The sequence below is a fragment of the Rana temporaria genome, chromosome 2 (genome assembly GCF_905171775.1).
Source record: "Rana temporaria chromosome 2, aRanTem1.1, whole genome shotgun sequence".
Lineage (NCBI taxonomy): Eukaryota > Metazoa > Chordata > Amphibia > Anura > Ranidae > Rana > Rana temporaria.
Genome location: NC_053490.1, coordinates 192,747,941 through 192,767,791, shown reverse-complemented (window position 1 = coordinate 192,767,791; position 19,851 = coordinate 192,747,941).

Here is a 19,851-nt window from a genome sequence, read left to right as displayed (position 1 = left end):
TATTTACCTTTGTTGGTTCACTTATTCATATTTAACCGTGATCATCAGTTGTTTTTTGTTCATGGTATATATGATCTTTTTCCCATCGTGTACCCAGTGAAGTTTTTGGACATATTTCCCTATAGGGTGTCTGTCCATTTGGGGCCACTTTGTGGATAAACAAAATTTTTTCACATAGGTTGGCGCTACATTTTATATTTTTTTATTTTTGTACAATAAAATTAAATGGTTCAGAATTTAGTATTTTTTTTTTTTTTGAATAGCATAATGAAGATTTTTCTCCTGCAGCTGATGATTTTCGGCAGGAGGGAGAGAAGAAGAAGCCATTTTGCAGCGGTTGCAGGAGGAATATGGACAGGATTGATTTCTTTATATGCGCCCCCGCTGCCCCCCTGTCCAAGTGTAAAACAGAATGTAATGCCGCATACACACAATCGGTTTGTCTGATGAAAACGGTCTGATGGACCGTTTTCATCAAACCAAACCGATCGTGTGTGGGCCCCATCGGTTATTTATCCATCGATTAAAAAAATAGGAACTTGTTTTAAAATTATCAGATGGTTAACTAACCGATAGAAAAAAAACGATCGTCTGTAGGCACGTCCATCGGTTAAAAATCCACGCATGCTCAGACAAAATTAGTGCCGAAGCGCTGGTTCTGGTAAAACTAGCGTTCGTTATGGAGATAGCACATTCATCACGCTGTAACGGACAGAAAAGCGTGAATCGTCTTTTACTAACACAAAATCAGCTAAAGCAGCACCAAGGGTGGCGCCATTGGATTTGCACTTCCCCTTTATAGTGCCGTCGTACGTGGTTTACGTGACCGTGTTCTGACACGATCTGTTTTTCTGAAAGCACTGCATTCAGTTTGAGGTGAAGGGCCACATAGGAGGGCTCTGAGGGCCACAGGTTGAGCACCCCGGATTTAGGGGTTGTCTTTTTCTATTTTATTCCTAGTGGAATTGCAAACAGGAGAGGAATTGGGATTTGGGATACTCCAAAACACCAAACACATTAAGTAGAGGACCCTTTTCTCTCTCAGTAAAAATAGCACAGTTTAGCTCACATAGCTGAGAATTATGAGATTGCTTCAGTTTAGTTTAGGGTCTCATAGCTGTAGGTCATAAGATAGCTTCAGAATAGTTTAATGTCTCATAGTTGGAGACCATCAAAAGCCCTGCAGGTGGGAACCATAAGGCAAATCTCTCTGACTTCTAGCAGTAGCAAAATAAATTAATTTAGGATGTTGCACAGTTGCAGGGAGTCAGTCAGGATTTTTAACTCATAAATCCAAAAAAAAACGAAATCCACAGACTCAATCCCCTGGTAGATAAGTCCAGAACTCAGAATCAAGATAATTCCAAGCCTCCAACCCAGCAAAAGCCAGGGCCCAGCAGTAGTACAACTCAGTCCAAAAGTGCTGCAGGGACAAGATGCTCCCTGAAGCTCATGGAACAATCCCTGGCAGGGGAAATAACTGTTTCCTCTGGGCTTCAGGCTGTTTACCACCTTCCTGACCACCTTCTGGGCACACCTCTCAGGAATTGGCCAGGGCATAGTAAATATTAAGGCCAGTAATTTCAAGTTTCTCACCCTAAGCTCTGGAAGTCTTCTTAAAAAGACAGGGGAAAACAATCAAAATCCTCAGCCTGTGAAACTGTTAGCAGACCAGTGTAACCAATCACTGCTCCTCTAATTACAAAGCAAGCCAAACTAAATGTACCTAGCATCCAATACTAGGAGAGTAATACACATACACTATATTACCAAAAGTATTGGGATGCCTGCCTTTACACATACATGAACTTTAATGGCATCCCAGTCTTAGTTCATAGGGTTCAATATTGAGTTGGCCCACCCTTTGCAGCTATAATAGCTTCAATTCCTCTGGGAAGGCTGTCTACAAGGTGTAGAAGCATGTTTATGGGAGTATTTGACCATTCTTTCAGAAGCACATTTGTGAGGTCAGGCACTAATGTGGACCTGGTTAAAAGTCTCCGCACTAATTCATCCCAAAGGTGCTCTATTGTGTTGAGGTCAGGACTCTGTGCAGGCCAGTTAAGTTCCTTGACCCAAAACTCACTTACCCATGTCTATTGTGTTGAGGTCAGGACTCTGTGCAGGCCAGTTAAGTTCCTTGACCCAAAACTCACTTACCCTTGTCTTTATGGACCTTGTTTGCGCACTGGTGTGGAGTCATGTTGGAAGTGGCCATCCCCAAATTGTTCCCACAAAGTTGTCTTGGTATGTGGTGACGCATTAAGAGTTCCCTTCACTGGAACTAGTGGGTTAAGCCCAACCCCTAAAAAACAACCCCTCACCAAAATGATTTGGACCAGTGCACAGAGTCCTGACCTCAACCCGATAAAACACCTTCAGGATGAATTAGAGCGGAGACTGCGAGCCAGGCCGTCCATCAGTGCCTGACCTCATAAATGCACTTTTGGAAGAATGGTCGAACATTCACATAGACACGCTCCCTTGTAAAAAAGGGGTGGATTTCCGCACCAAAATATATAGAATTAATTATAAATAAAAAATAATAGTTAAATAAAGCTGCTCCTCAAAACAGTGGTGAACTGTGATTGTGAAAAAGGAAAAATTGGAGGGCGCTAGTGGTTCCTACAAGGAACAGTAGGTGATTATAGTGATTATAATACCATGGGGAGTGGGTTACCTGTGAGAGTGACCACAGATAAATTTGATTGAACAAAAAACAACAATAAAAATGTGAACAATTTAAAAATGAATGTCCCAATAAGAGATAAATTTAAGTCCAACAGCCAAAGCGAAAAAAGCAACACATGAAGGAGATTCTTCCAGAACTTGTCATGCAATCTGAGTTCAACGTGATAGTAATGCCTTCACCATAAAACACAGCTTCACCCGAAGTGCTCAGGATTGATATTGCGCTTACCACAACACATGGACTACTTTAGTGAAAAAGATAGTCATATACCGCTGAACAGGATAAGTGCCTGCACACTGGATGACATGGACTGGACCTGGAACTTCAACCACAACACATGGACTACTTTAGTGAAAAAGATAGTCATATACCGCTTAACAGGATAAGTGCCTGCACACTGGATGACATGGACTGGACCTGGAACTCCAAATTCATAGACGATGTGTAGTCAAACCAAAAATACAAAGGGGATCTCATAGCATAATTCCATTTATTTAAAAAGCATAAAAAACAGTAAGCCGATTGGCCTCTTACTTTAAAAAGTGCCTACCCGGCACTGGACTGTAAGCGTTGCAGGTTCCTATGTGGCAGCCTCTGCTCTGATAGCATTCAGCTTGCGGCGTGGTGTCCTATAGCTCGGCTCGATGTGTCAGATGCCGGGATCAGCTGGGGCATGGATGTGACCATGTGAGGCTTTTCACATGACATAACAGGCTGGATGGTTAGAGTTTTCCACTATTTTCTTTTGCTCACTGATTAATTTATTAACACTCCATTGGTTTAGAGTCTCTGTGCTTTATAAATGTTGGAGGGATCTTTTTTCTGCTGTTATTATTTTCTGTCTTGACCATAAAAAATAAGGAAATAAAATAAAAACAAAACAAAAAAACAAGCATACATAATCTTTTAAAGTGAACTCCAGACAAATCACTAATAGCACAGTCAAAATTGATATACCTTTGTCAGACAACACAGCCAGTAGAGTGATCAAATTTTTTTGCTAGCAAAGAGGGAAATTGGGTGTTGGGACTTTAAATATACCCCTTTGCGCACATTTACCACCAAAACGGTTGAGATTGATACATGAAGAAATTTAAAAACAGATCTGTAACAAAAACAAAGAAAATCATACATCAAATCAAAAAATACAAACATTATTAAAGCGTTGGTACGGGTCAGATTGTTACATATCATGATCTCAAAAAATAGCCTGCCGGCTTTTGGGAGGACAACCCTCAGATTATAATAGCAAGGCCAGGCAAACTATATCAGCAAGAGAGAAAGGCAGGTATTACCTATTATTTACCTGGTCTTGATATTATAACCTGAGGGTTGTCCTCCCATGGGTCGGCAGGATATTTTTTGAGATCATTGACCCTTTCCTTACATGGACACTAGGGTTGTCCCGATTCCGATACTAGTATCGGTATCAGCACTGATACCGAGCATTTGCCCAAGTACTTGTACTCAGGCAAATGCTCCGATGCTTCACCTGATACCTAGACAATCAGCAGTGATCGGTGTGGGGTAGTTATAAGCTTCTCCCCCCACGGCTTCAGCTGCTTTAGTGAAATCCCATTCAGCGGTGATCGGTGCTTGTAACTCCCCCACACACGATCACCGCTGACTGTCCCCGCATCCTCCTCCAGTCCCCCTCTGTGTCCCCTTCCATGTCCCCCTCCATTCTGCTGACCCCCTCTGTTCTGCTGCAGTTATTCCTCTTTGTCCCCCTCTGTTCTGCTGTCCCTCTCCATGTCCTCCTCCTTCCTTTTCGGAATAAACAGTCAGTGATCACTGACTCTATCCATTCACATAACTGAAACATTGTAACCTCCTGTGATTACAATGTCTCAGTTTATGAATGGAGAGGAGCCGCTGACTCCTCTCCATCCATTTTCAGTGCAGCTGAGGCTGAAAAGAAAGGGACTGGGGAATCTCTATCCTCAGTCTCTTTCTCTGTCTCAAAAGGGGAGATATCAGGGGTCTCTGATATCTTACCAAAGAATTGCAATAAATAATAAAAAATAATAATAATTGTGGAAAATAATAAAAATTAAAACAAAAAACAAACAGACAAAAAAAAGCATTGTAAAAAAGAAAAAAGAAAAAAATTGTAAAAAATAATAAAATACATTTTCGGTAATCGGCGAGTACTTGAAAAAAAGTACTTGTACTCGGTCTTAAAAAAGTGGTATCGGGACAACCCTAATGGACACACTATACTACATTCATTCTGAGTTAGTCACCCCTTCCCATAGGATGAATTGATATGTAATATTAAAGACATAAATATATATATATTTTTTTTCATCAGGAATGAAAAGAATAGTTATTTGTGTATAAATTGTAACAAGTTGACCAGTACCAACACTTTAAAAATATGCTTTTTTTATATGATGTAGGATTTTCTTATTTTTTGTTATAGATCTGTTTTAAAATTTCTTGATGTATTAATTTCAATGTGCTTAATTCTACTGGTCCTGATGATAATGACCCCAAACACACCTCCAAGATGACCACTGAATTGCTAAAGAAGCTGAGAGTAAAGATGATGGACTGGTCAAGCATGTCTCCAGACCTAAACCCTATTAAGCATCTGTGGGACATCCTCAAATGGAAGGTGGAGGAGCGCAAGGTCTCTAACATCCACTAGCTCCGTGATGTTGTCATGGAGGAGTGGAAGAGGACTCCGGTGGCAACTTGTGAAGCTCTGGTGAACTCCATGCCCAAGAGGGTTAAGGCAGCACTGAAAAATAATGGTGGCCACACAAAATATTGACACTTTGGGCCCAATTTGGACATTTTTGTACTCTACTCACTTTTGTTGCCAGCGGCTTAGACATTATTGGCTGTGTGTTGCGTTATTTTGAGGGGACAGCAAATTTACACTGTTATAAAAGCTGTACACTCACTACTTTACATTGTATCAAAGTGTAATTTCTTCAATGTTGTCACAAGAAAAGAAATAATAAAATATTTACAAAAATGTGAGGGGTGTACTCATTTTTGTGAGATACTGTAATTACACACCTTCCCACAAATAAAAACTCTTTGCATATGCAATTTTGTTCTATTTGTTTCCACTGACTCCCTGCTGACAAAAAAGAAGCAGCGACACACTCATTCGGCACACAATTGTAGACATTGAGCTTTATTTACTAAAGGTAAATCCACTTTGCACTACAAGTGCACTGCAAGAGCACTTGGAAGTACACTTAGAAGTGCAGTCGCTGTAGATCTGAGGGGGACATGCAAGGAAAAAAACAGCATTTGTGCTTGTACATTATTGGATGATAAAATCAGCAGAGCTTCCCCTCATTTCAGATCTTCCCCTCAGATCTACAGAGACTGCACTTTTCGACTGCGCTTCCAAGTGCACTTGCAGTGCAATTGTAGTGCAAATAGGATAGTAAATCAAACCTATTGTATTATAAACATTTTTGGCAATAAACAAACTTTGATATAGTTGTTTGTTCCATCCTTAAATGCATAATAACGCATGATAGAGCTTTGTAACAAGTGCTATACAGGCAACATCTCTTATGTCTCGCATAGTTTTTTGATTTTTTTATGTTTTTTTGAAGAGGTCACTAACGTTTTAGGATTTATCACCATTCAGAATTTAGCACACTAGTTAAATAGGTGCCATCAAAGCTAACAAAGTGTCTGTCCAATGTGTAAGTATTACAAATGGCAAGTGTTGTTTGTCAGTTTTGTTTGTTGCATAATTGATTCTATATTCATTTACCCCAGAGTTACATTTTCAATGCCTGATTTCTAGGTATTGTAAGTCATCTTGCACATCTTTAATTTTCATCTGACTGGACTAAGGGATTGTGCCAATGGGCTTTTTGTTCGTGTCACAACTTGGTTATTTCCTAATACGAGTTAATAGGAATGAAGGAGGTCACATGCAGGTCAGAGGAAGGTCAACAACAGAAGATAAATGCACCTGACAATGAACTGTGAATCAGAAGCATCTTAAATTGATCTAATGGATTGAAAACTGGAAAAAATGGCAATTTCTCTTTACCACAAGCCCAAAGTCTGTCAACACTAGCCCTTAAACAGACTACACATACAGAATTTAGATTTTTTTAAACATCTGTGCAATGCGAGTGCCTGATTCATAGGATATAAATAATTGGATTGTTTAGGTAGGCCCTCATGTTGCATATGATTGTACAATTATACAAATTATAGAAATGTTCATTGTGGGTGGAGGAAAAAATGAATCATTATTGTTAGTGGTGGGGTATTGGGGGGGGGGGTAAAGCATTGGTGCACAGTTGGAACTCTGATATTGGCAAAGCTGTGTCCCATGCCGCTTACTATCTCACCCCTTCCTCTGTGTCACAACTATGCACGTACTGTCAGGAGGAGATCACTCCATCCGACAATGCATGCATAAATCTGGGATTAGGTACAAGTAAAACTCCTTTTTATTATTATTATTATTATTATTATTATTATTATTATTATTTATTGATCTTATACGTAATTAGTTATTTTGACTGAAAACAGCCTCACCTTTATGTACAGAGAGATCATTCTCTTTAATGAGTGAACAGTATTCACTCTTTTAATTAATCATCCCCTATATTTGCTAAATGACTCAGAGAATCTGCATTTATTGGGCTATAGCAGTCAAAAACATTGTGTGTACCGTATATACTTGAGTATAAGACGACCAGAGTATAAGCCGAGGTATCTAATCTTACCACAAAAAAATGGGAAAACGTATTGACTCGAGTATAAGCCTAGGGAGAGAATGCAGGAGCTACTGTAAGTGGAAAAGAGGGTCAACAATGCCCAGTTGCAGCTTCACTGTGCCCATTTGTACGCCTCACTGTGTCCATGCAACCTCACTGTGCCCATTTACACACCTCACTGTGTCCATGCAACCTCACTGTGCCCATTTGCACGGCTCACTGTGCCCATTGCAACCTCACTGTGCCCATTGTAACCTCACTGTGCCGAACCTCACTGTGCCCATTGCAGCCTCACTTTGCCAGAGTCAGTGTACCTGAAATTCTTGACAGGCTGCGGGCGTCCATTCATTGTTTAAAAGTCACGGTCTCCTCCTGGTCCTTTCAGGACGTCCATGATTGGCGGAACACTGAACACAGTGTCTCCTGGGAAACTGAGTCCGATGATGAGAGAACATCCGTGATAGGCGGAACTGTGTCTGCTGGGAAACACCGGAAGGGACCAGGAGGAGACCGCGACTTTTAAACAATGGACGCCCGCAGCCTGTCAAGAATTTCAGGTACACTGACTCGAGTATAAGCCGAAGGAGGCATTTTCAGCCTTAAAAAAGGGCTGAAAAACTCGGCTTATACTCGAGTATATACGGTAAGTACTACTTAACCTCTTGCCGCTCATGTAAAGCATAACTGCAGCAGCAAAGAGGGTGGGTTTTAGGACACCAGGTATGGACGGAATTGGTTAAACATCTTCCCTAAGCCCTACATAAAATACATGGGCTGATTTTAATTTTGACATTAGATTTTTTTTTTTAATTAACTACACTTTTCCAACATTACTGCACAGAATAAATGAATTCTGTGTCTATGAAAGAAGTAACTTTGTTATTGTTCTCTTTAGGGGTCCTGATGAACAAAGATACAACCACTAATGAAACTACTGTATCCCAGACAGTCTTTTGCAATACTGTGATTAATAGTATAATTTCAAATGAAAACATATATGGTTGCTTTGGGATCTCTGACAATATAGGTGGCTATAACTTAAGCCCCATACACACCATCAGATTATCTGCAGATTTTTGTCTTCAGATTTACCAAAACCATGTAGTACAAGGGCCTGCCTGATTGCATACAAATTGAAACTCTTAAGGTTTGACCTCCTATTATATGGTTTTGGTAAATCTGAAGACAAAAATCTGCAGATAATCTCATGGTGTGTATGGGGCTAACATCTTATTGTAAACACTGCTACCATTTTATCTAAAATTTATAGTGACTTTATATTCTGCTTTACACGTATTTTGTTCACTTTACTTTGTAGGAATGGCATCTTTACAATCAGTTGTGATTTTATTGCCCCAAGCATTAAAATGTCAAACTGTTTTTTTCCTCTGTTACTTGAAAGCTAATAATGTGTTCTTCTGAATGTTCCCTGACAAAAAAAACACACATATACATTTTATAGTTAAAGTGGACCTTCACTCCCGAAAAAACCTTCCCCTCTAATGATTTCTGCCCTCTCCCCCTTAAACAACATTTCTATCACTAAATACCTTTATGAATTATTTTTTATGAAGACAAGGAAAACCCAAGTTACTTACAGGAATGAAATGACCCTCTATGACTGAGTGGCCAGTAGCTTTTGTGGGAATAAAGGGCCAAATTCTCAAAAAAGCTGCCTAACTTAACTTTCAGCAGTTAAGTTACACAGGCGTTAAATTTCTACCTAAGTGCCCGATCCACAAAGCACTTACCTAGAAATTACACGCCGTGTAACTTAAGTGCCTCCGTTGCAAGGCGGTCCTCCTCTCCGGGGGGCGTTTACAATTTAAATGAGGCGCTCTCCCGCGCCGGCCGTACTGCGCATGCGTGTGACGTAATTTTCCCGACGTGCAGCGCGCGAACGTAATTTACGCCGGGCTTTGTGGATTGCGACGGGACAATAAAGTTGCGACGGGTGGAAAAAAAAATACGTGCCGGGAAAACAAATAAAAAAAATAAAAATTGACAGCGTCGCTCGGCATGCATTCCTGAGAGGGAGAACTCCATGCCAATTTTCAAAGAAAAAACCGGCATGGGTTCCCCCCCCAGGAGCATACTAGGCCCTTAGGTCTGGTATGGGTTGTAAGGAGACCCCCCCTACGCCGAAAAATCGACGTAGGGGGTCCCCCTACAATCCATACCAGACCTGTATCCAAAGCACGCTACCCGGCCGGCCAGGAATGGGAGTGGGGACGAGCGAGCGCCCCCCCCCCCCCTCCTGAGCCGTACCAGGCCGCATGCCCTCAACATGGGGGGGTTGGGTGCTCTGGGGCAGGGGGGTGCACTGCGGACCCCTACCCATTCACCTGGAGGCAAAGTGATAGTTAGTAAACACCGGGGGTCTTCTCCGCTCTCCGGGGGGGGCTTCTTCTTCCACTCTCCGGGGGGGGTCTTCTCCGCTCTCCGGGGGTCTTCTTCTATCTTCGCCGCTCTCCGCTGTTGACTCGGCGCACCCCGGTTCTTCTCCAGCTGTCCAGTGCCTTCTCCTTCAGCGCTGGCTGCCTGCTATCTTCCATCATTGCAGTGAGAAGAGGCGACGTGTCAACATCGGAAGAAGGGAGAAGAAGATGACGTCACAGAAGACCGCGCTGGCTGCCTGCTAGTAATTGAGCTAACACACGAAGATAGCAGGCAGCCAGCGCTGAAGGAGAAGGCACCGGACAGCTGGAGAAGAACCGGGGTGCGCCGAGTCAACAGCGGAGAGCGGCGAAGATAGAAGAAGACCCCCGGAGAGCGGAGAAGACCCCCCCCGGAGAGTGGAAGAAGAAGCCCCCCCCGAAGAGCGGAGAAGACCCCCGGAGAGCGGAAGAAGAAGCCCCCCCTGGTATTAGAGCTAAAGAAGACAGGGGGGGGCCTCCGGAGCAGAATAATAAATTATTTTAAAAACCCTTGTGTTGTGTGTTTACTAACTATCACTTTGCCTCCAGGTGAATGGGTAGGGGTACGATGTACCCCATATCCATTCACTTAGGGTGGGGGGCCGGTATCTGGGGGCCCCCTTATTTGAGGGGACTCCCAGATTCCGATAAGCCTCCCGCCCGCAGACCCCGACAACCAACGGCCAGGGTTGTCGGGAAGAGGTCCTGTCCTCCTCAACATGGGGACAGGGTGCTCTGGGGTGGGGGGGCCCGCAGTGCGCCCCCCTGCCCCAGAGCACCCAACCCCCCCATGTTGAGGGCATGCGGCCTGGTACGGCTCAGGAGGGGGGGCGCTCGCTCGTCCCCACTCCCATTCCTGGCCGGCCGGGTAGCGTGCTTTGGATACGGGTCTGGTATGGATTGTAGGGGGACCCCCTACGTCGATTTTTCGGCGTAGGGGGGGTCTCCTTACAACCCATACCAGACCTAAGGGCCTGGTATGCTCCTGGGGGGGGAACCCATGCCGGTTTTGATTTTACAAATTGCCGTGGAGTTCTCCCTCAGGAATGCATACCAAATGCCGTCGCTTGAATGGGCTTTTACATGGTGTGACTAACTTTCCACATTGTAAAACCAGCCCTAGTTTTGCGCAAGCAAATCGGAACTTACGCAGAAATCACAATGCTTAAAAGCTTTGTGGATCTGCTTAAGTCCCCATTTGCATACTCAAAGCGGCATTTCAATGAGAAATGCCCCCAGCGGCGGATGCGGTACTGCATCCTAAGATCTGACAGTGTAAGTGTCTTACACATGTCAGATCTTCTGCCTAACTTTGGAAAAAGCCTTTTGAGGATCGTTTCCAAAGTTAGGCACAGAGATACGCAGGCTGAACAGCAGTTCCGCCTGCGTATCTCTTTTGAGAATTTGGCCCAAAATCTATTGCCTTGGGTCAAACCTGTTCATCTCTTAAGCCCTGTACACACGATCGGTCCATCCAATGAGAACGGTCTGATGGACCGTTTTCATCGGTTAACCAATGAAGCTGACTGATGGTCAGTCGTGCCTACACACCATCTGTTAAAAAAACGATCGTTTTCAGAACGCGGTGACGTAAAACACAACGACGTGCTGAAAAAACGAAGTTCAATGCTTCCAAGCATGCGTCGACTTGATTCTGAGCATGCATAGATTTTTAACCGATGGTTGTGCCTACTAACGATCGGTTTTTAATTATCGGTTAGGAATCTATTGGTTAAATTTAAAACAAGTTGGCTTTTTTTTAACCAATGGATAAATAACCGATGGCGCTGACACGCGATCGGTTTGGACCGATGAAAACAGTCCATCAGACCGTTCTCATCGGTTTAACCGATCGTGTGTATGCGACCTTGGTATGGAAATATTTTCACAAACAGAAGAGAAAAAAAAGAGCATTCTCAATGGTGTAGTACAGGGGTCTCCAAACTGCGGCCCGAGGGCCAGATATGGCCCGTTGCTAGCCTTTATGCGGCCCTTGGGGCACTATTTCTCCAACTGATATGAGGCACTATTCCTTCCACTGACACTAACAAGGGGGCACTATTTCTTCCACTAATATCAATGATGGGATACTACTCGTCCTACTGATAGGGGCCCTACTCTTCCTCCTACTGACCACCAACCCTGAGGCCACATTTATTCTCACTGGAGCTGGGTCCGGGACATTTTCTGTCCCCGATGGCCACAATCCGGCCCTCCTAAAGTCTGAAGGACAATAAAGTGGCCCATTGTTTAAAAAGTTTGGAGACCCCTGGTGTAGTATATTAAAATTAATTGATTTAATTAAGAAGGAAAAGTAGGTAAAAAGGTAAGTACCTCATATCATCACATGAATCCAAATTATATTAGCAAGCAGGGAAATCGCTGACCATTGGCTACCGTGCATGATGGCGTCATGTCTGGAAACTCCTACGCATTTTAGCACTAGATGACATCTTCTGGGGCGTGGCTAGGTAGTAGCCTGCAAAACATTGCAACTACAAATAATGGATCGCAGGTGCATAGCACAGACTTCTGCAGACTCTTTCTGAGGTATGAACCTTTAGTTACAGGGCTTTGAAAAGTGTAAATGCTACACATGTTGTGATTACCGCTGATAACTACAGGTGCCTCATGTGGGGGAAAGATTGGACTTGTAGTTTGTTAATTTAAAAATCTCTGTGCATGTATGGTACAGTTGTGCAGTCATGATACTCCTCCTGATACTTGTCAATCTTTCCCTAACTCATGGCGTGTTTCCGGCCCGCTGAAAACATGCTATTATTACACCTATTTTAAAAAAGCCCAACTTGGACCCTGGCTGTCTTTCTAACTACAGACCCATTTCTGCTATAGGTTTCCTGGCCAAACTGGTGGAATACGAAAAAAATATATTTTTATATATTTTTGGGGATATTTATTACAGCAAAAAGTAAAAAATATTCATTTTTTTTTAAATTGTCGCTCTATTTTTGTCTGTAGCGCAAAAAATAAAAACCGCAGAGGTGATCAAATACCACCAAAAGAAAGCTCTATTTGTGGGAAAAAAAGGACGCCAATTTTGTTTGAGAGCCACGTCGCACTACCGCGCAATTGTCAGTTAAAGCGACGCAGTGCCAAATTGCAAAAAGTGGCCCGGTCATTGACCAGCAATATGGTCCGGGGCTGAAGTGGTTAAAATCCATACCAGACCTGAAGGGTGTGGATTTTGAGGGGGACCCCCGTGCCATTTTTTTTAATTGCCACAGGGTTCCCCTTAAAATCCATACCAGACCTAAAGGGCCTGATATGGACCCCCACAATTTTTTTTTTCATTTGGGTTCGGTGTCCCCTTAATATTCATACCAGACCCAAAGAGCCTGGTAATGGACTGAGGGGAACCCATGCCGTTTTTGTTCAATGACTTTTATCTGTATTGCCGGGACCCGACAATTCATTATAGCCGCGAGTAGTTTTAAATTACTTTTTTTCTTTAGAAATGTAATTTTGTGCAGGGACTGTTATAAACATGGGGAAAATGCGCTACTTTACAGGCATACTATAGACACCCCCCAGGTACGAAATTTAAAGGAATATTTCACTTTTATTGTTTCACTTTTAAGCATTGTTAAAATCACTGCTCCCAAAAAACTGAAGTTTTTAAAACTTTTTTGCATTGATACATGTCCCCTGGGGCAGGACCCAGGTCTCCAAACACTTTTTATGACAATAACTTGCATATTAACCTTTATAATGAGCACTTTTGATTTCTCCCATAAACTTTTAAAGGGAGTTCCGCGGCTTTCAAATTTGCCGCAAACAGCCCAAATTGTTTGCTATTCGGCAAAGGGGACGAACAGCCAATGTTCGAGTCAAACTCATGTTTGACCCGAACATAAAGCTCATCCCTATTCGGCAGTGGCGGCTGGTGAAGTTTTAGGATGGGGGGGCGCAATACCCCGCCCTTCCACATTTGGTCCCTCCCACTTCTCATAAGCCACACCCCTTATAGAATCCACCAGTGTTACCGGCCGTTATTTGTGCTGTAATTAATTTTTACATAGAAAATAAGTGTTGTTAATAAGTGGGTAAATGAATTATAAAAAAAGTTTTTTTTTTAATAACCGAGGGGGGGGGGGCCCCGGTTATTGAATTTTTTTTTTTTTATAATTCATTTACCCACTTATTGCTAAATTGAATCAACTATAATAAATAAACGGTTAATAAGCTTAACTGTTAATAATATTAAATCTAAAAAAAAACATTGATTGGGGGGAGGGGGGTTGTTGCCTGGCATTATTTTCACTGAATATTGAATATTAAAAAAAAATAGCAGCCGAATATTACATGCAAAAACGTTTTTTTAAAATAATCAGGGGGGGGGGTGGGGCGGTCCGCCGAATATTAGATAAAAACGTCTTTGAATAAGCGGGGGGGGGGTGCCGCCGTCGATTAAAATATTTTTTGTTGAATAAGCGGAGGGGGTTGGATGCTGTCACCGACGCTGGTGTTGTGTGGGGTGTTGTTTTGTTCCATACGACATGGCAGGCAGGCATGCAGGCATAGCTCAGCTTACCTGCTCCTCGGTCGGGCGCACTGAGCTCAAGCAGTCCCGACGTCACTTCCTGTTTTGCCAGTGACGTCAGAACGAGCACAGAGACGAGCGGGTGCACACTGAAAGCGGGTGCACCCGCTAGGCGATAACAATACTGTCCATCGCGCCGGAAGTAAGTGGCGCGATGGAAAACGCCGCAAAGGCATATTTTGCCTTCCAATGTAGCGCCGCGTCTGCAATCCCGTGATTGCACAGACGTGGCGCTACTCTTTCTGCACTGTGCCCGGGGCCTGGCCCTTTTTTGGATTTTTTTTTTAAAGGGACAGGTTTAAATTTTTTTTTATTTTATTTTTTTACTGACTGGGGGATGGGGGGCAGCGCCCGGGCGCCCCCTATGGACGGGCCGCCTCTGCTATTCGGGATACTAAAATTCCAAATTTGCTGACTCCTCTTTGAAGTGACATTATATCATATCATGTTATGAGACTTGTGTTACTACTGGCACCAGCTCCGATTTATGACAGCAGAGTGATTTTGTGTTTCACCTGCAGGGCGATCATTAATAAAGTTCAGTGAAAATATAAGAGGTCTACAATCTCAGTTGTATATCTCTTTTGTATGACTCAAATCACATGCCGGACACTTAAAATGTTGTGTTTTATTATTGCAAGCACATTATATAAGGCTTGCAATTGAATATGATTAAATTCTAGCATGATATACATACTGATATCTTATACCCACTTATAAAGATCTTTTTTTAAGTCTATAAAGACCTATAAAGATATAAAAGCTGCCTTTTAGTACCAAGGCAACACATGCAACAATTACTGTCTTATAGGTGTATTTTGGCTTCAGCAGTGTTGCCAACTCTCATATATGTTTTCAGGTTTTAATGGTTTGACTGCTCTATAATGAAATCCATAAGCTAGTAACTTTCTGATACATGGTCTCTCAGATTTGCTACATTTAAGTTTATATAATGGTTAATGTGTACAGGCTTTTAAGATCAATTTAAATGTTCCCTGTCTGATAAGATCCAGCAAAAAATTTGCATTCCATATCCATTAAAAAAGCTCCATAAATTAAAAGAAAACTAAACCTAAAAGCAAACCAAAAATGTAATATATTGCGACTTGCCAATCCATAGATGTGGTGACTGCATTTTCTTTTTTCAGACTTAAAGAATTTGTAAAGGCAGAAGGTTTTTTATCTTAATGAATTCTAATAGCAAATTCCATTTACACATATATAAGTTGGGTATCATCTAATACAGCCATCACTAAATGGCGGTCCGCGGTCCGAGTCCGGACCGAGTGCCGCTTCTGCCCGTACCGCCAGGCTGCCAGTATAATCATTAATGTCCGCAGCTGTTTGTTTGCTGGGACCGCGAGTTTCCCCCAAGGAACGCTGCATGCGTGTGTGCGTGCGTCCGTTCCCCGCTCCTCACCTCAGGTCTGAGATGAAAAGCTTGCATAGCCGTAAGTAGGGGCGTGACATCACGTGTGCGACCCGCCCCCTGCTGCTTGCGATTCCCGGAGTTCTGACGAGACAATTGGTCCTGACTCTTCTTGCTAGTAGGGGCGTGACATCACGGTTGCGACCCGCCCCCTGCTACTCGCGGTTCCCGGGTCCTGTCTCCTTATTTTGCAGGCTCCCAAAGTTAGGGGCTCCCAAACCTCCCTGCGGTTTTAAAGAGAAAACCATAAGCTAGCAATTCGATGTGTCTTATTATTCCATATAAGTTTCAAGAAACCCCTGTGAAGAGCTTTAAGCTGACTAATATGTACCACCACTGGTAGGGTTTCAAAGAGGTACAGTAACCTAGGCAAAATGGACATTTTTAGAATGTTAATTCTACCAAGCATGGTAATAGGATATACGACCCATTGATGGAGATTTCAATATATGTCCTGGAACAAAGGGGGGAAGTTAGTGGAATATAAGCTAGAGTATGTCGAGGTAAGCTTAATACCCAGGTATGTTAGAGCACGAGGACACCATTTATAGGGATATGTGCTTTTAAGTTGTGTTAACATATCTGGTAGTATATGTAAGGGAAGTGCTTCAGTTTTGGCAGTATTAATTTTATAGTCTGATATGGATCCAAATGTCTGTAGAAGGGCGTGTAGAGAAGGAAGTGAAATAATGGCATTTTTCAGCGTTAGAAAAATATCATCTGCAAAAAGGGATAACTTGTACTCCCGTTGTCTCATCAGTACCCCCTTAATGTCAGGATGACACCTTATAGCCTCAGCCAAAGGCTCTAGGCAAAGGATGAAAAGAAGGGGGGACAAAGGGCACCCTTGTCTGGTGCCATTTGACATAGAAATGAGGCCATCAGCACCTGTGCAGGGCCTGTATGGCTTTTAAGGAAAGGGCCCTCAAACCCAAATCTGTTAAGTGTAGAGAACGTATAGGGCCAACTTAGGCGATCAAACGCCTTTTGGGCATCTAACCTTAAAATAAGTACTGGGGAGGGAACTTGTTCAATAGATGAATAAGATCTATAGTGTGCCGCGTGTTATCCCCAGCGTGTCTGAAGTGTACAAAACCCACCTGGTCCCTTTTGATCAATTTGGGTAAAAATTGGGATAGTCTGGATGAGTGAGTGAACTGGGATTGCGGGGTATCTCCTCGCAATAATGAACTGAATGATTTTAAAATATGTGGCATTAAAGTGGGTAGGAAGGTCTTATAATAAATATACGTAAGGTCATCAGGGGCCTAGGGGACCTATGTAAAGGGAGATCCTTAACTATGCTGGTTAGCTCCTCAGGGAAGATAGGGGCATTAAGTTTTTCTAGATCCGAGGACGTCAGTTTAGGTAAGGATAGATTATTAACAAACTGATCAAATTTATCCTGTGTGAACTGAAAATGTTTTTCGGGGGTAAGATGATTATAGAGCTCCCTATAGAAGTCACAAAAAGTTTTGGTCATAGTTTGAGGGCAGTGAGTGGGTGTACCGTCTTTTTGAATCAATAGCTCAGGGAAGGAATAGAAAGGATGTGGGAGTAGCTTATTAACTAACATTCTGTGTGGCTTATTAGAGAATTCATAACATTTTTGTTTGGCCCACATGAGGGATTTTGTTGCCTTACTGTATGCTAATGATTTTAGCTGATTACGTAAAGCTATCACCTTACGGAGGCCCTCAACCGCTGGGGAGCCCACAAGTCCCCGCTCCACCCACCTCAGGCCTGCTAGTAAAGAAACCCGATGGCTCTCGCTATTTCTCTTAAGGCGAGAGCCCTCGGCAATGCAGAAGCAGCGAAAGCAGGCTTTGAACCTCCCAAAGGGTCGAGAACTTTTGCGCTGAACCTACATTCCGCTCAAAAAACTCGCTCAATTCCCTGGTCAATCTTTCCTTAATAAGAGTAGAGTTAAGAAAGTGTTCATTAAGCCTCCAGTTGCAAGTCTTAGAGGAAGAATTGTGCAACAAGAGGTCCAATAAGATGGGGGCATGATCTGACCACGTAATGGGTGAAATATCAGAATATATTGTATGGGGAAGTAGTGGTGTCGTTATAAAAAAAATATCCAGTCTAGAATACATTTTGTGGGCCATGGAGTAGAAAGTATATTGTCTTTGTGTTGGGTGCTTAATTCTCCAAACATCTAACAATCGGTGAGATCTAATTATTTTTCTAAAAGAGGTGGCCTGGGAGATCACTTGTTGAGGTGGCCTGTCCCCAAAGAGTGTGTGTCTATCTCTTCTATGGGACATAATCAAATTAAAATCACCCCCTATTATCATAAAGGGTTGGGAGTAATGCTGTACCCGACTGAAAAACTCATCTAGAAAAAATTTTGACCAGAATTGGATGCATAAACATTTACCAACATCAATGTAGATGACATGTATTCACAAACCAGGATAACAAACCTCACGTGGGGGTCGATGTACTTGTCCTTGACCCTAATAGGGCAGAATTGTTTAATAAGGATAGCTACTCCAGCTTTAACAGAAGGAGCAGAGGCCACATAGGAGTTAGGAAAGTGGTTTGATGCAAATCTCATCGAACCCCCAGCACGGAAATTAGTCTCCTGGATTAGCACAATATCAACACCAGACCTTCTAAAATATTTAAGGGCAAGCAAACATGTCTGGATGGAATTTAGGCCCTTAACATTGTGAGAGACTATTCTCAAAGCCATAATACATTAACAGTGTATTTGCTAATTGAAACTCTAAACCAAGACACCTGTAGTTCTCTTAAATGAGAGAATGCCCTATATTGGTATATAAGTGTACCATTTTTAACCCCTTAACGCCCGCCGCACGACTATTTACGTCCGCAAAATGGCACGGACAGGCAGAAGGGCGTATATATACGTCCTTGCCTTCTAGCGGGTGGGGGGTCCGATCGAGACCCCCCCCCCCGCTGTGTGCGGCGGGCGGATTCCCTCGGGGAGTGATCCGGGACGACGGCGCGGCTATTCGTTTATAGCCGCTCCGTCGCGATTGCTCCCCGGAGCTGAAGAACGGGGAGAGCCGTATGTAAACACTGCTTCCCCGTGCTTCACTGTGGCGGCGCATTGATCGTGTCATCCCCTTTGTAGGGGAGACACAATCGATGATGTCAGACCTACAGCCACACCCCCCTACTGTTGTAAACACACACTAGGTGAAGCCTAACACGTTCAGCGCCCCCTGTGGTTAACTCCCAAACTGCAACTGTCATTTTCACAATAAAGAATGCAATTTAAATGCATTTTTTGCTGTGAAAATGACAATGGTCCCAAAAATGTGTCAAAATTGTCCGAAATGTCCGCCATAATGTCGCAGTCACGAAAAAAATCGATGATCGCCGCCATTAGTAGTAAAAAAAAATAATAATAAAAATGCAATAAAAATATCCCCTATTTTGTAAACGCTATAAATTTTGCGCAAACCAATCGATAAACGCTTATTGCCTTTTTTTTTACCATAAATAGGTAGAAGAATACGTATCGGCCTAAACTGAGGGAAAAAAAAATGTATATATGTTTTTGGGGGATATTTATTACAGCAAAAAGTAAAAAATATTGCATTTTTTTCAAAATTGTCGCTCTATTTTTGTTTATAGTGCAAAAAATTAAAACCGCAGAGGTGATCAAATACCACCAAAAGAAAGCTCTATTTGTGGGGAAAAAAGGACGCCAATTTTGTTTGGGAGCCACATCGCACGAGCGCGCAATTGTCTGTTAAAGCGACGCAGTGCCGAATTGTAAAAACGCCTTTGGGCATTTAGCAGCATATTGGTCCGGGGCAGTGGCGGAATTATAGGGGTCGCTGAGATCGCAATGGCGACCGGGCCCCTTGCTGAGGGCCCCCTGTACTCTTCGATAGAAGGATCGGCAGTTGAGCGGCAGGGGCGGCTGAGATGAGCTCCTCGATCGTCAGCCGAACTGTGCAGGGAAGGAGCTCGTCACATGAAAGTAGTGTGTGCTCTTTGTCTCCCCCTAGAGTGCAGTACCCGGCAGGAAGAGCCAAGGTAAATGTCTGCCGTTTTTT